The sequence below is a fragment of the Chionomys nivalis genome, chromosome 23 (genome assembly GCF_950005125.1).
Source record: "Chionomys nivalis chromosome 23, mChiNiv1.1, whole genome shotgun sequence".
Classification (NCBI taxonomy): domain Eukaryota; kingdom Metazoa; phylum Chordata; class Mammalia; order Rodentia; family Cricetidae; genus Chionomys; species Chionomys nivalis.
The window spans coordinates 32,839,592-32,854,546 of NC_080108.1; the positions used below are offsets into that span (position 1 = coordinate 32,839,592).

Below are 14,955 nucleotides of genomic sequence, written 5' to 3' on the forward strand. Positions count from 1 at the left end.
ACAATCAGCCTAAGCCACCAGGACAAATCATTCTCCAACTGCCAGTTTCTCACAATCACAATCCTCACAACTGTCACAGATAAGCAGAGGATCTAGGTGAGTCCTATTGATCTACAGTGGTTGTTGTTATATGCCCAAAGAATTACTATAGTCATTCAAAGTTTTCCATATTTCACTATTAATTTGGAATTTCTGAGGTTAAATTTCTTTAATATAAATCATATATCCTAAATATTAAAAGACGGCTGTATTTGTTCTTTCTCTGGTGCAATAAGAAACCCTGCAAGGTCAGGACTCTGCTGAAGCTGACAATATATTTCAAATCAACTCACTTCATTTATATGGGCAAAGAAGACATTATCCATTAACGGATGATATTTAATTATGGAAATTTATCTCTAATAATTTGTATAACCTGAGCCACCGATTTTTGTCATAATGTAACATATTTTGCCATTCCCTGAGACAACACATTCTAATGAAAACTACTTCTAATTGGTTCTTTGAAATTAACTGATTAAATGAAATCTTTGACAGTCTTGGGGAACTAAGGCCATGATGTAAAAAATAATCTTTTCTATATAAAACAATATTTTAGGTGTCTTTTGGTGTGGAAGAAAGAGAAAGCAATGCATGCTGTTAAGCTTCAATTAGATCTCATTAACTTTCTTAAATCTTATATTATTCTCCAAGTTCCAGATTTCTTTGTTGGGGGAGATCATCTTTAACTGTGTTTCCCTGTAATGGAGAAGTCATAGTTAGCCCCTGGGTACATGATCAACCAATATCTGAACAAATTCAAATACAATAAGAGATGCTAACTTTCTTTCTAAAAGGTCTCAAAGTAGCCTGAAATACTGCATTAAGATTGTCAAAGGCTAGCAGTTTAACATTCAAAAATACAGCTTTTGCATCCCATATTAATTAGATTGCTGACTGCATCATCCCGAAACAACTCATCAGGTCCCTACCTTACTTTAGAGAAGTCGGCATTTAGCTATCCAGAAGACAGAATTGTATTGCAGGCACTCTTAGTAGTTGCATTAATTTGGGTGTATGCTGTTATTTCAAAATTCAATTGCTGATCTGTTTTTCTATAAACACCCCCAATGGTAAGCTTTTAAGAAGCCTTATTTTCCAAGTGGTTGTTGGCCACATTATACTTACTAATTTCTACATCTATAAAGAGTGCTGTGATATTATGATTTCATTACAGGATGAAATGAACATTTGTTATGATAATAAAGTTGATTGATTTTCATGATATAATTGAATAACAGAAAAATATCCATAGAAATAGCCTCAAACATTCCCCTCCTTGAACAAGATGCTATACCCAATAGAAACTAATGGTGAATTTGTGAATAATTAATCACCAAAGTCACAGTCATTATTTGTGGATCATCCGTGTTTCACAAAAATTAGGGATTTGCAAAAAGCGAAGTTCTTATTGGATTAAATGTGTACTGCAGTATTTTGTAGAGCACCGTGATAATGTAGTTCCTAATTCTTTCAGAATTGAGTATAATAAATGATAATTTACTTAGGGATAGATCCTCAGGTCATCAGCCCTCTGTATGAGCAGAAAACTTGAATAAGAAACCAGAAGACAAGAAGTAGAAAGAGCACTTTTTTTTTATCAGTTTCTATAGTAGTCTAAATGAATTCCCAGAGCACCTCTCCCTTTTATCCAAATAAGAGAGTTTTAAACCCAGTGTAAGACTATATACAATAAGAAAAAATATCAAGTAGAATTACACCCTGCATAAAAAATATCAAGCAAGATATACATACTAAATATTTTAATAATTATTGTATCCTAAGGAGTCTATGACTTATATAAGAAATGGCTTGACGAAGTCATGACGGAAATATAACTATCTCTACAATGTATTCAACCCCACTGAAGACCTGAGAATGAACATAATATTACTTTATTAAGCAGTAAGTGCAATTAAGCAACTTCCAAAATGTTCAATAAATGACAAAGGCAACTAGCTACCTAGGCAATCCCTCAAAATCTCATTTTCAACATTGGAGCAAATAACATTTCCTGAGACCTAGATTCACTGACAGACCTTTTCCAGAGGCAGGAAAATTTTTAAATTCATATTACCAGGTCTTTGAAAAGCTTGGCAATCTTTTTTTCTTTTTCATGCTTGTCCAGTTCAGACACCGTGCATTTTTTCAGTGTCAAAACATGGGGACTTCTTTGTCCAATGGCCAGTTTTGCCAACCTCCAAGTGGATGTCTTCACATGCTCTGGGAAATAGACTGGTGCTGTCAAAGGATAAATGTTTGTTTCCCTTATGTTCCCCTTGTTACTTAGTTTGTCTGGAATCATGGGCTACAGGTTTCGTACTCTTTGCTTCATAGTTTGTGTTCACCGATGATTGGGTACAAATAATCCTCAACATGCTGGTCTGGGTTACCTCACTCAGAATGAATTTTTCTAGTTTCATTCATTTGTTGCAAATTTCAAGATGTCTTTGTTTTTTAACCACTGAGAAGTACTCTATTATTTAAATGTACCCTAATATTTTTTATTCATTTTTGGTTTAATGGGTATAGATTTACCTCCATGGTGCTCTTATTACATTATATATATGAGGATGATAGAGAAACAACCTGGGCATTTGCCCATTTTTTCACATTATCATCTACAATTCAGAAAAGATAATTTAACATTGGTGTTTACAGAGGACCATCTCATACTTGGTGAGTAATTATTAGACCATGATCTTTAGATTGATTAACAGTGTGGTCTATTTTTTTCTTTTTTTTTGCTTTTATGGTTCCATTGTAACCATAGAACTGTTAGCAACATGCTCATTTGGAAATTTAGAAACCTGGCAGATATTTTTGGAATACTAGTTTTCTAAAGCATGCATTCTGGTATTTTTCAATTCCAGAATATTTGAGAAGTGTGGAAAGAGGAAGTTTTCTGAGGATTCATGAACTGCTATGCTAGAATGTCACATTACAATCAAAGGAGAAATCCTATATCATATCTTCTTGTTTCAAAAAATATCTGCACTAAAACAGCATTTTATTAATATGTAACCACATTTGCCTTAATGAAATTTCAAAAACTGTAAATAATGCATGATTATTTTAGTATATCCAGTGCTCAAAAATCCCAGTATGCCTACTAGCAGACAATTGAAGCCAAACCATTATTAGAGTGGCTATTTGTTGTATTTAACTAATTGAAAAGGACAGTATAATTTTTTTCAAGGTAGCTTGCTATGAAATATGCTCATGTAACAAATGATGCCTTCAAATAGATGGACATACAACTTTCTTAAATAAATCCCTTTTTATAAATATAGAAAAATTATTTCACATTTAGTGGTGATTATAAGATTTGGAGAGAAAGCCTAGCATTTAAGATCTAGCTGATTTTTAAAACACATAATTATAAATTATTATATAGAGGATATTTTATGTATACAGATTGCATGTAATAAACAAAAAATTAGAAGGCTTCTTCTTACAGAGGTAAATGTGCAAACACATAGAAGCTTTAAAACAAGCAAACACAAATGTTAAAAATACAAATATATTGATTTTTTAATGAACTCAATTAAACTGAATTTATTTCTTTATCATTAACATAATGTGGGCAACTATATTACAGTTGGATCTATTTGGAAGAGGGTTTCATATCTAAATTTCTTACTACAATATATCAATTCAATTGTACAACTCGCTAATCAACTTAAATATATTATGTATTATAATTCAGATACATGAAAAATTATAATTTTATATTATATTTCTAAATAATACATATCATTTTATGTGCAACATATTTAATTATAAATAGACTGCATAAAAACACACATTAAAAACAAACAAAAGACAATCACAAAGAATCAGAAGCAGTACATATTTGGAGGCACAGATTCACAATCAAAATAAGGAATGTAGGCTTTCATGTATATAGGCCGATTAGAGACAAAAGCTGCTGCAAGCTCATTAAGACATTCTGTCATACTTTGCTAGTTTTGTCGCTTTAAGACAACCTGTCATACTTTGCCAGTGTTGTTGGCTGTTAACCGGAGGCAAAACGCAGGTAAATTACATTTTATCATGTGTCCCATGTCAATTGTGCTGCTTCTCTTTCCAGCACACGGGGAGGAGGGAGACAAAGATGACTCATCAGCTCTGGATGAGATCACTATATTAAATACAGCCCTGTGCTTTCCTGTCTTTGGTTTGAGATCTCTCTCCTCATTGGTTCCTTGATGGCATAAAAGGGTCTGATCTGAGGCATTTTGCCAGTGGGGCTTTGACTAAAGTCCTGCTAAAAGCTGGACTTTAGTCAATGGCCCCTGTAAACAACCCCAGATAAAAAATGTGTCGCAGAGACCTGCAGGAGACAGAAGCAATAAGAAAAGCAAGGAATAGGAGCTTACCCATGCTCTTCCTAAGGGCCACCTGTTCTTCTTTGTGGTGTGGGAAATGTGCTCAAGTCTCTGAAGCCACTGCTTCATCGGTAAAACCTGTGATTCCTGGGTTAGTCTTGTATTCTGCATTTTCTGAAATGAAGATTTTCTTAGCAAGTCTACACATGACAACAAAAGGGACTTATTGATATTTTGTGCCATTGGAGACCCGCACTAAGATAATTCTTTTGTCGGCAAATAGCCTCAGGCACCTGGGAATCTGAAAAATTCAAGTGTCTGTTTCCTAAATCAGTGTGTTTAGGGATTCTGACATGGCATTTCTGGATGTGATACCTGAAAGCTGCAATCGGCGGCACAGTATAACAATCAGCCACCCGTAGGCAGAAATGGAAAATTTCAGGTAGAAAGGCAGGATATAGACCCAAGAAGGTGATATGCGATCACCTCCTAGTTACCATACAATTATTTCCGTTTTTGATAATTTGATTCTGGTCCTAAGTAATACATTATTTCCTGTCATATACTATCACTTTCATTTTTTCTGCCTGAGGAAACATTGAGATGGGAGGGAGAAATGCGTCAGCAGCTCTGATGCAGATCTCCAAGGTAACCACAGGCTTTGTTCCTATTGGTGGAATTGAGATCACTCTCCTCATTGTTCTGGGGACAATTTGAATGCAACACTTTTTCAGTCAGAGGCAAGGGGAGGTGTTAATATTGTTAGCATAGCAGAACCTTCCCAGTCAGGCTCAGGTTATATGCCAGCTCTCAGTTGCAAATGTTTATTACCAAAACCGGAATGTACATTGTCCGGGACACAGAAGACTGCTCTTGACAATTAAATGAGCCCAAACCCATGTAATTAGCAAAGTCAGGTACTGGTATATTCCCAGAATTGAATTCTGAGTCACCTGTTATGGTCTGTGTATCAAGTCAATTCCTGCTTCTGAAACCTCTCGTTTTCTTTAAACTTGTGGCACCACTGTCTCAGTCTTGAAACATTGCAGCATTTTCAAAGAAACAATTCACTTTAGGTTTTAGCACCTGACAAAGTCTAGGGGAGTCATGATCTTTCTTTTTTTTCTCTGAGTTCCACTGTGAAAATGGGTGTGACTTTGCAGGATTTTTTCTGCATAAAAACATAGACTCGTTGAAAATTTTATGCAGTAACATATGAAAGCACTTCTGTACCTGTTACCAAAGACTCCGAATTAGAATAAGTTATAGAAGAGGAACATACTTCATATCATACTATTGCTTTGCAGGTTCTCATAGGCTCAAATTTGCTGATTTGTTGACATAGTGTTTGTGGTTTTGCATATAAATGCTCTTGTACATGACACTTTCACACTTTAGGCACATTCCTAATTATAAAATCAGACAGCATGAGGTTTTTTGAAATCAAGTGTTTATTGATGATGGCAGTGGGGTATTACATACTTCCCTTGAAAATTATTAACACAATGATATCTTTGTTACTGTGTGTCTAGTTCTTGTATGCTTTGAACAAGTGCAGATCTTATCTTGTATCTTCCATCTCAGATTCTAAATGAATACTTCTGCTAGTAATGTTGAGACTGGAAAACATCGGTATTATGAAAACAACAGCCACCATTTGAATCTATTACAATATTTCTGTCATCTTTACAACGTAAATGTACGAAGCTTTTAATTAGGTTTTAAAAACATGAAACATAAGAACATAGTACCACACAGTCTCTTATTTTCTCTAGAAAGAACTTCCCAATTCCTCATTATGTTATTTTCCAACTAGTGATGAAGAAGCATCTCTGATGAGCGTCAAATGATGCTCAGATATATGAACATATTAATATTTCATTAGGACTCAGTTTTTTCTATTTGACTCTGGAAGAATAAAATATATTATTTTTATGAAAGTCTGTCAACATTGTAGTCATACATACCTAGCCATTAAGGCTGTTTGTGTTATGCCTTCCATCATATAGTCTTAATAACAATATTTACTTGATTTGTCTCCTGATTTTTTTGGCCACTACCATAAAAATATATCTGAAGACTTCTATTTTTTCTTTTCAATCATGTAGCTAATGAGATTGAAGAATTTTTGCCATGTTAATTTCAGGATTAATCTTCTATTATAGCACAAGTAGTCAGTCCTTTTAAAATTACAAATAATAGCATATGTGTTAACATTCTATAATGATGAAAATATGTAGGAACTTCCAAAACAGTATCTTTCCACTGTACTGGCAGTTGTAAGCATATTTTTGAAACTTTTGGTGAATGTCCAGTTTTGTACTTATAGCCATGACTTTGGTCAATAAACTAATTTTCATTTTTCTAGAAGTTGGAGCTAATGCTTCCTAATCGTTTAGGGATAAATATTTAGGACAAACTTTGTACAGATAGCTGTTCATTATTAGTCTGTAAAGACTGCATGATTTCTAAAAGAACCTCATTCTTGATTCTGTTATCAAACTATTTTTAAGAGCATAATATGAAAAAAACTGAGTCCCAATGTCTAATAAATAGATGTATCACTGTAGCTATATATAAGCCTTGCAGAATACCATCCATAGTAGTAGCAACAAAGTTACTAAAATTTTCCATGGTATTGTTGTCTGCCATTATATATATTTCAAGATTATTGATTTATTAATTAATAAAATATTTGCCTGTTATGAAGTCTAGTAAATTGTTTTCAGTGTAATAATGGTCCAGCAGGTGTTTTTGCTGCAGAGTCACAACATTTTGCCGGGAACAGTACTGCGCCACTTAGGTTTCCATGCCTTGATGATGGTTAAATATTGAGAAATATGCTTTTCTTGACAAATTAAAAATAATTGTATCAATTCCGTACAAGGAGAAAGAAACCCAAAACCCCTAAAGCCAGGAATCTGAACCGGAAGCTGCACAAGTTGACATATGCCTGGGACACAACCGTGAAGGCTTGGGACATGTGCCCAAGTTGCCTCAAACAGTTGTCTTCTCAGTGTTGGTGGTTTTACAAAATAATGCTTAGTAGGTAAAAGCAAGTCAAACAGGTAGGGTGTTAGATTTTCTATTCTGTGCAAAGTATAGGTCTTTAAGCTGATCAGCCCTGTAAGTATGGGGTTTGGATCCACGTGAGGTGCTAGATGAAGAAGGATGTTCAAAAAGAAATCCCCAACTAGCTCAGAACTGAGTACAATAAAATGTTATTTATTTAGGGGTAGATGCACAGATCCCAATCCTCTGCTTGAATGGGAACAGCAACTGATTTCCTCAGTTGAAAAAGAGTTGATGCACGCTTTACATCAGCATATAGAGTATAAGTTCACAATCAAGTGGGAGAGTATCTTAAAGAATAAGCCTGCTAGGAATTTCTACAATATCATAGTTGGTGAGTAAGTATAGTACAATGATCTTTAAGGGGTTAACAGTGTGGTCTGTCATTTATAGTCATTATCTTATATTTTTCCCATTATGGTTACATTGTAACCTAAGACAGTAAAGTAGAACTCTCAGTCAGCAACATACCTGCTTGGAAATTTGGAAAGCTAAAAGGTAGTTTTAGAGTACTCATTTTCTAAAGCAGGCATGCTGGCATCATACTATTCCAGGATATTAGAAAAGTGTGAGTATAGGAATTTTTCTGTGTATACGTGTCCAGCTAAGCTAAACGGGCAAGTTTCAAGCCAAGGAGAAAACTTACCTCAAATATGATAGTCTTCATTAATATATGCATCAAACCAGCATTTTATTAATATATAAGCACCTTTTTCTTAATAAATTTCCAAAACTCGAACTAAATGCATATTTATTGTATTCTATTTAGTGTTCAAAATTCCAATGTTTCCTTGTGGCTGGACTAATTTAGCCAAACCCTTGTTAGAGTGGCTATATATTATATTTAGCTAATCAAGAAAGAAATTTACAATCATTTTCAGGTTAGCTTGTCATGTTGTGCACTCATGTACCCATAGATAGTTTCTAATTTATGCATATACAACTTCCTTTAACAAATGCCGTATATATTTACGATACAAGAATATATTTCAGATTTAATAGTGATTATGAAATTTGGAAATGAATTCTAGTATGGGGAATCAAGTGTTTTCTAAATGCTTCTAAATTATTATTATTAAGAGAATATTTTAGGTATATTAGTTGGATGTGAGAAACACAAATCTGAACACCACTTCTCGCAAAGGTAAGCATGCAAATACCTATAAGGCCTTAAAACGGGCAAACATAAATGTAACGAATATAAATACATTTAAAATTTTAGAGAAATCAATTCATTTAAAGTCAATTCTTATTTGTTAAGACACTGTGGGATACTGTATTAGAGTTTGGTCTTTTTTTAACAGGGCTTGAAATCAACATTTCTTTCTACAGTCAACCGACCTCCTTTTACATCACTCCAATGGACTTAAATATATTTTGTATTGTATTTCACCTCCATGAAAATTGTAATTATAAATTATACTTAGATATAAAACATGTAATATGTATTGTATATAACATACTGAATTATAATTTGACTGCATAATAAACAAGAACAGACAAAAACGGATCACAAAGAACCAGGAACCAGATGCATTTGACAGTACAAAGTCACAATCCAAAAACTCCAGAAAGGAAAAGAGCCTTCCATGTATATATCTAGAATCTAGGCAAAAGCAGCTCTAAGCTTGCTGAGACAACCATTCGATATTTGCTAGATTTGTCTGCTGTTAATTGTTGGCAAAATACAGGGTAAAGTATATTTTATCCTGTGTTCTCCTTTCAATTTCTCTCCTTCTTTTCCAAGTACACAGGGAAGAGAGAGACACAGATGAATCGTCACCTCTGGATGAACTCATCAAGGTACATGTAGTCCTGTGCTTTACAATCCTCATTTTAAGATCTCTCTCCTTGTTGGTTCCTAGATGGCCACTGCTTCAGCTTTATATCTGTGATTCCTGGATAAATATTTGATTCTGCATATTCTGTAATCAAAATTTATATTGGGGAGTCAATACCTGACATATATTGGGGATGTACTGATGATACGTGTTATTAGAAGATCCACTATGATGATTCCTATGATAGGGATTAGATTTAGGCATCTTGGATTCTGAAAATTTCAAGTGGCAGATTCCCCAATCAGTGTGTTTAGGGAATCTGACATGGCATTTTTAATGTAATACCAGTAAGCTGCAATTGGCAGCAAAGAATCACAATCTGCCATCAGCAGGCAGAAATAAAGGATTTTATGTAAATATGCAGGATACAGACCCAAGAAGTGGGATATATGATCACCTTGAAGTTACCTTGCAATGCTTTCTTCTTTTGATAACTGAATTTTGGTCCCAGGTAAAATGAATATTTTTCCTGTCATCCACCCTCACTTTCATTTTTTTTCTTTTTTCTGCCAGACCACACAGTTAGATTGGTCAACAGTTCTCATAGAGATCTCCAAGGTTACCACAGGATTTGTTCCTATTGGGAATTGAGATCATTCTCCCCATTGATTCATATAAAGGAAAATTTGAATGCACACACTCCTTCAGTCAGAGGTAAGGAGAGCTATAATATTTTCATCATAGCGAGTCCTTATTATTCAAACTCTGGTTATATTCCACTTCTCACCTGTCATGTTCATAACTGAAACCTGAATGTCCATTTGACCAGACAAGGCTGACTGCTCTTGTAAACTAAATGAGACAAAACCGAAGAAATTAGCAAAGTCAGGCATTGTTTTATTCCCAGTATTACTGTTCTGAGTCACCTGCTACAGTCTCGTGTGCAGCAAGTAGCTCCCTGTTTCCTAAACCTCTCATTCTCTTGAAACATTAGGCACCACTATTTCAGTCTTGAAACACTGTGGTGTCTGCAAGGAAATAACTCACTTCAGGTTTTAGCATCTGACAGAATTTAGGGGAGTCATGTTCTTTCCTCTCTTCTCCGAGATCTATTGCGGGAATGGAAATGGCATTGTACTTTTTTTCACTAAAAACTGAAGTCATTGAAACAGTTACATCTGAAGGCACTACCCTACCTCTTGTCACCAAAGACTCTCATGGCACAATAAAGTAGAATAGAGGAAACATACTTCTTATCATCTATTCCCTTTTAATTTCTCAGGGCTCATATTTGCCTTCAGGGTTGTATGGTCTTTGTGTTTTTTCATTTAAAACTCTTGTACATGGTACTTTCTCACTTGTTTTCCAATTCCTATTTAGTAAATCAGATAGTATGAGCTTTGTTGGAAATCAGCTACTGTTCTTTTTTTATTGTATGGGTCGCCATGATATAGCTATAGTCCAGGGACTTGCTGATTTTCTGACACTAATATCCACTATTCAGAGAATAGAATTCGAAGCTGAAGGAAACCAAAGCACTACATGATGACTATGAAGAAGTAGTAAAAGTTGACCTATAGAGTGGTTAGCAGTTTGTTGTTTGAGTTATATTCACATTGCTGTTTTACTTTGCTATTGTTTTATGGCTATTCTGTGAAAGAAGAGGAAAAAGTCTCATTCAACAGCATGCCTATTTGAAAAATTGGAAATCTATATTTTTAGAACACTCATATTTAAATGCTCACATAAAGTATTTCACATTTCTAGGAAGTTTGAGGTAGGTTGGAAAAGGATGGCATCTCAGAATACTTGGCCAGCTAGGATAGACTGGCAAATTTCATTTCCAAATATAAAACCTATCTCAAATCAGCTAATTTTAATAAAATCTGCATCAAATCGGTATTTGATTGCTATTTCACACATTTGTACTCCTGAATTTCCAACAATTAGAACTAAATACACAATTCTTGTAGTATATCCAGTGATAAAAATCCCAGCATAAATACTAGGAAGATTCTTAAATCGTACATTCATTAGAGTCACTATTTGATTTAAGATGCCAATTGGAAAGGAGAGCTAGGCTTCTTTATTAGGAATGGCTGCCTTGAGGGACCATTTTTGTTCCAGTAGATGGTTCCATACTGATGGACATAAAACTGCCTTAAAAGAACTTAGCTGTTATTAGAGGGTGAAAAAAAATGTGCATTTCTAATGCTAGAGTGATATTGTAATCTGGAGAAAAAATTTATGTTTGATAATATGGTAGATTATTTCAAATACACTATGTATATATGCATATTAACAAGATATATTATGGATAATAATTGCATGTAAGAAACAAAATAGGAAGGCCACTTTCAAAGTTATATGTGCAATACAAATAGTTCTTCAAAAATGTCAAAAATAATTTTTAACAGTATATTTATTTAACATTTTTTTCTTGAGATCAGTTGACCTTAATTTATTTCTTTAACAATAACACACTCTGTGATTTTATGTTCCATTTGGCTCAAGTTGGAAGAGGGCTTTTATCCCACAGTCCATTATTCAATCCTAACAGCTGTTTTGTAGCACAATCTAATATATATTATATTTTATATTTCAATTACATAAAAGTTTATAATTCTGTGTTACAAATATATAAAATATTTAATATTAGTATTTTTACAACATATTTTAATATTAATTCAATTGTATTAAAAAGATACATGAATCAACTTACATAAACTGTCACAAAGATTAAGCAGCAAGATGTACTTGGCAGACAAGAGACAAAATCATAAATGTCCTGATGAAAATGGATGATGTATTATACAGTATCTGGCAACTCCTTTCGATGACCCTACACAATTAGCCAGCTTTCACAAGGGATGCACTGTTCTTGCCTCTTCTGTGGGACATCCATTGTGGAAACGGCTATCACATTGTGGTTGTACTTGTGAAACCTTAATGTCACTGAAAATTTCAACCAGTAAAGTAAGCAGTTACTACACTCCCCCCTAAGGAGCTTGATGGTCCCTAAAATATAGCTTATCTATAACCTTTCCATGGCTTTCTTCTTCTGTAACAACATGGCATCTCATTGAATCAGCCTACTTTTTCTCTATATATTTGTTTGGATTTCCTGGCTGACAATATTCTGTCCTACCATAGGCCAAACATATATTTTATTAGCTGATGGTAATAAAACATATTCATAGCAAACAGTGGGGAACCCCACATCCTTTCTCTTTTCTCTCTAAATTAAAAGGAATATTTTCACTTTAACATAAGAAAACTACATATAACAATGCAGAAATCAAGTAAGAATTGTTCACTCTATTTAATCCTTTTACATTTGGCAAATTAAGAAAAATATTATTTATCCTATCTTTGAAAGGCTAAAGTTTTATTTCTAATTTATCTTTTATCATAGCAAAAGAAAACTATAATTATATTTATCTGTTTTCAATACTATCAAAGACCACAGAAGAATCTTATAATACCTAAGTAAACAGGAAGCACATTCAAAATAACTTCCAAAACACTAGAATTGACAGGGACTCTTACTCCCTGAACAGTTACTCAAACTTCTTCTTTAACACTCATCTACAACCTACATGCCCATGGTATATTTTTCATAAAGCAGAAAATTTGAAAGACTGTTTCAAGCACATTGTCACTTTGCCCGTCACTTTCTTCTGGGTCCTGCAGAATATCTAGAAGAGTCACGAAGCATGAACCTTGAAGAAGTTTTTCTTCTCTTTTAGCAAATTCAGCAGTCATTTTTCTGTGAATCCTACATGTATACTTAACACAGCATACCATTAAACAGTCCAGAGAAGAGCATTTTCTGCCACAAATGGCTGGCTTCTTCACATTGAAGCAAATTCTATAATGAGTTTCTTCAATGCCCATCATCCTCTTGAAGTGATGTTGCTGCCCAAAGTCCCACTGTTGATTAAGGTCTAAGTATTAAAATCTTTTTAATGCCATATTCTGTAGGTCATTAAAGTGTTGCGGATTATCTATCTAATGAACTTTATCTTTGAAAATCTAAAAAAATTAAATAACATGACAAAAATTTATTTTACTGATATCTTTTCATCTATATTTTTTAACTTTATATTACATTTATATTAGCTCCTAAAAACAATACCTTAAACATGAACAGAGGTACCATAAACTTAAAATTGTATCAGTAAACAAGATCCATACCAATGCAAAACAAACATCTCTATATCATATTCTAATTCAAATTAAAACAATCATTTTGAAAATTTGAATGTAGTGTTCTCCAATGTTCTTCCTGCTGTTTTTTGGTCGATTAATTTTTAGGGTTCATAGATACCTTTTGGTGTGTCTTGTTTCATAAAACCATAGTAGCCTGGAAATAATGCACAGGTTCTCTTCTTCTGAGGAAACAAAAGCAGGATTTCTTTTCAAAAGTAACATAATCTTTTGTTGGTGTCACACACCTTTACTCTCAGCTCTCAGGAGTAAGAGGCCAGCCTGGACTGTAAGAGCTAGTTCCAGGAAATGCTGTAAAACTACTGAGAAGTTCTGTGTTTAAAATCCAAAAAAAAAAAAAAATAGAAATGTTCTTAGTCCCAAATTTTGAAGCCTTTAAAACATATGTTTTTGTTTAGCTTAGCAGCCCCCAAGATCAAATGTCTCTCAACACTCAAAAAAAAAAATAATCAAAGAATTCACAGTAATATACATAATCCAGACTCTCTGTGTATGTTCCATCTTTATGTGGCTAAGTTTTTTCACTATATTACTTTTATCATTTATTTTATTATTTTTCATACTTTTATGTATGAATGTCTATATTCTTCATTTTATTTTTTTATTTATGTATGTATGTATTTATTTATTTATTTAAAATTTCCACCTCTTCCCATCTTCCCATTTCCATCCCTCTCCCCCCACTCCTCTTTCCTTCTCTCTCTCCAGTCCTAAGAGAAGTCAGGGTGCCCTGCTTTGTGGAAAGTCCAAGGCTCCCCCGGCCATCCAGGTCTAGGAAGCATTCAAGCGGACTAGGCTCCCAAAAAGCCAGTACATGCAGTAGAATCAAAATCCACTGTTATTATCATTGGCTTCTCAGTTGGCCCTCATTGTCACCTACATTCAGAGAGTCCGGGTTGATCACATGCTCTTTAAGATCCAGAACATCTGGCCTTGGTGAGCTCCCATTAGATCAGTTCCAACTTCTCTGTGGGTGGACGCATGCCTCGCGGTCCTGACTTCCTTGCTCATTTTCTCCCTCCTTCTGCTCTTCATCTGGGCATTGGGAGCTCAGTCCAGTGTTGCAGTGTAGATCTCTGTCTCTATCCCATCCCTCTTCAGATGAAGGTTCTATGGTGATAGGCAAAATAGGGGCTGTTTGTTCATCCCGGCCGATCAGCTAGCTTAGCCCCGAAATAACCACACAGAAATTGTATTTATGAAAACACTGTTTGGCCATTAGCTATAACATTTTTTTTTGTATTTTCGAGACAGGGTTTCTCTGTACTTTTTGGTGCCTGTCCTGGAATTAGCTCTTGTATACCAGGCTGGCCACGAACTCACAGAGATCCACCTGCCTCTGCCTCCCAAGTCCTGGGATTAAAGGCATGCACCACCACTGCCTGGCTAGCTCTAACTTCTTATTGGCTAACTCTTACATATTAGCTTAACCCATCTCCACTAATCTGTATATTGCCACATGGCAGTGTCTTACCCGAGATTCTAACCAGTGTCCATCTCAG

At 34.5% G+C, this 14,955-nt stretch overlaps 1 long non-coding RNA gene across 1 annotated transcript in view; it reads left to right on the forward strand.

Moving 5' to 3' along the window:
• Positions 1–9,162: 9,162 nt before the first annotated feature.
• Positions 9,163–14,955, forward strand: part of LOC130865074 (uncharacterized) — a 109,850-nt gene continuing 104,057 nt past the window's right edge. The window contains exons 1-2 of the long non-coding RNA XR_009056074.1: positions 9,163–9,245; positions 9,797–9,937. This is a non-coding gene — a long non-coding RNA (uncharacterized LOC130865074). The remainder of the gene's footprint in view (positions 9,246–9,796; positions 9,938–14,955) is intronic.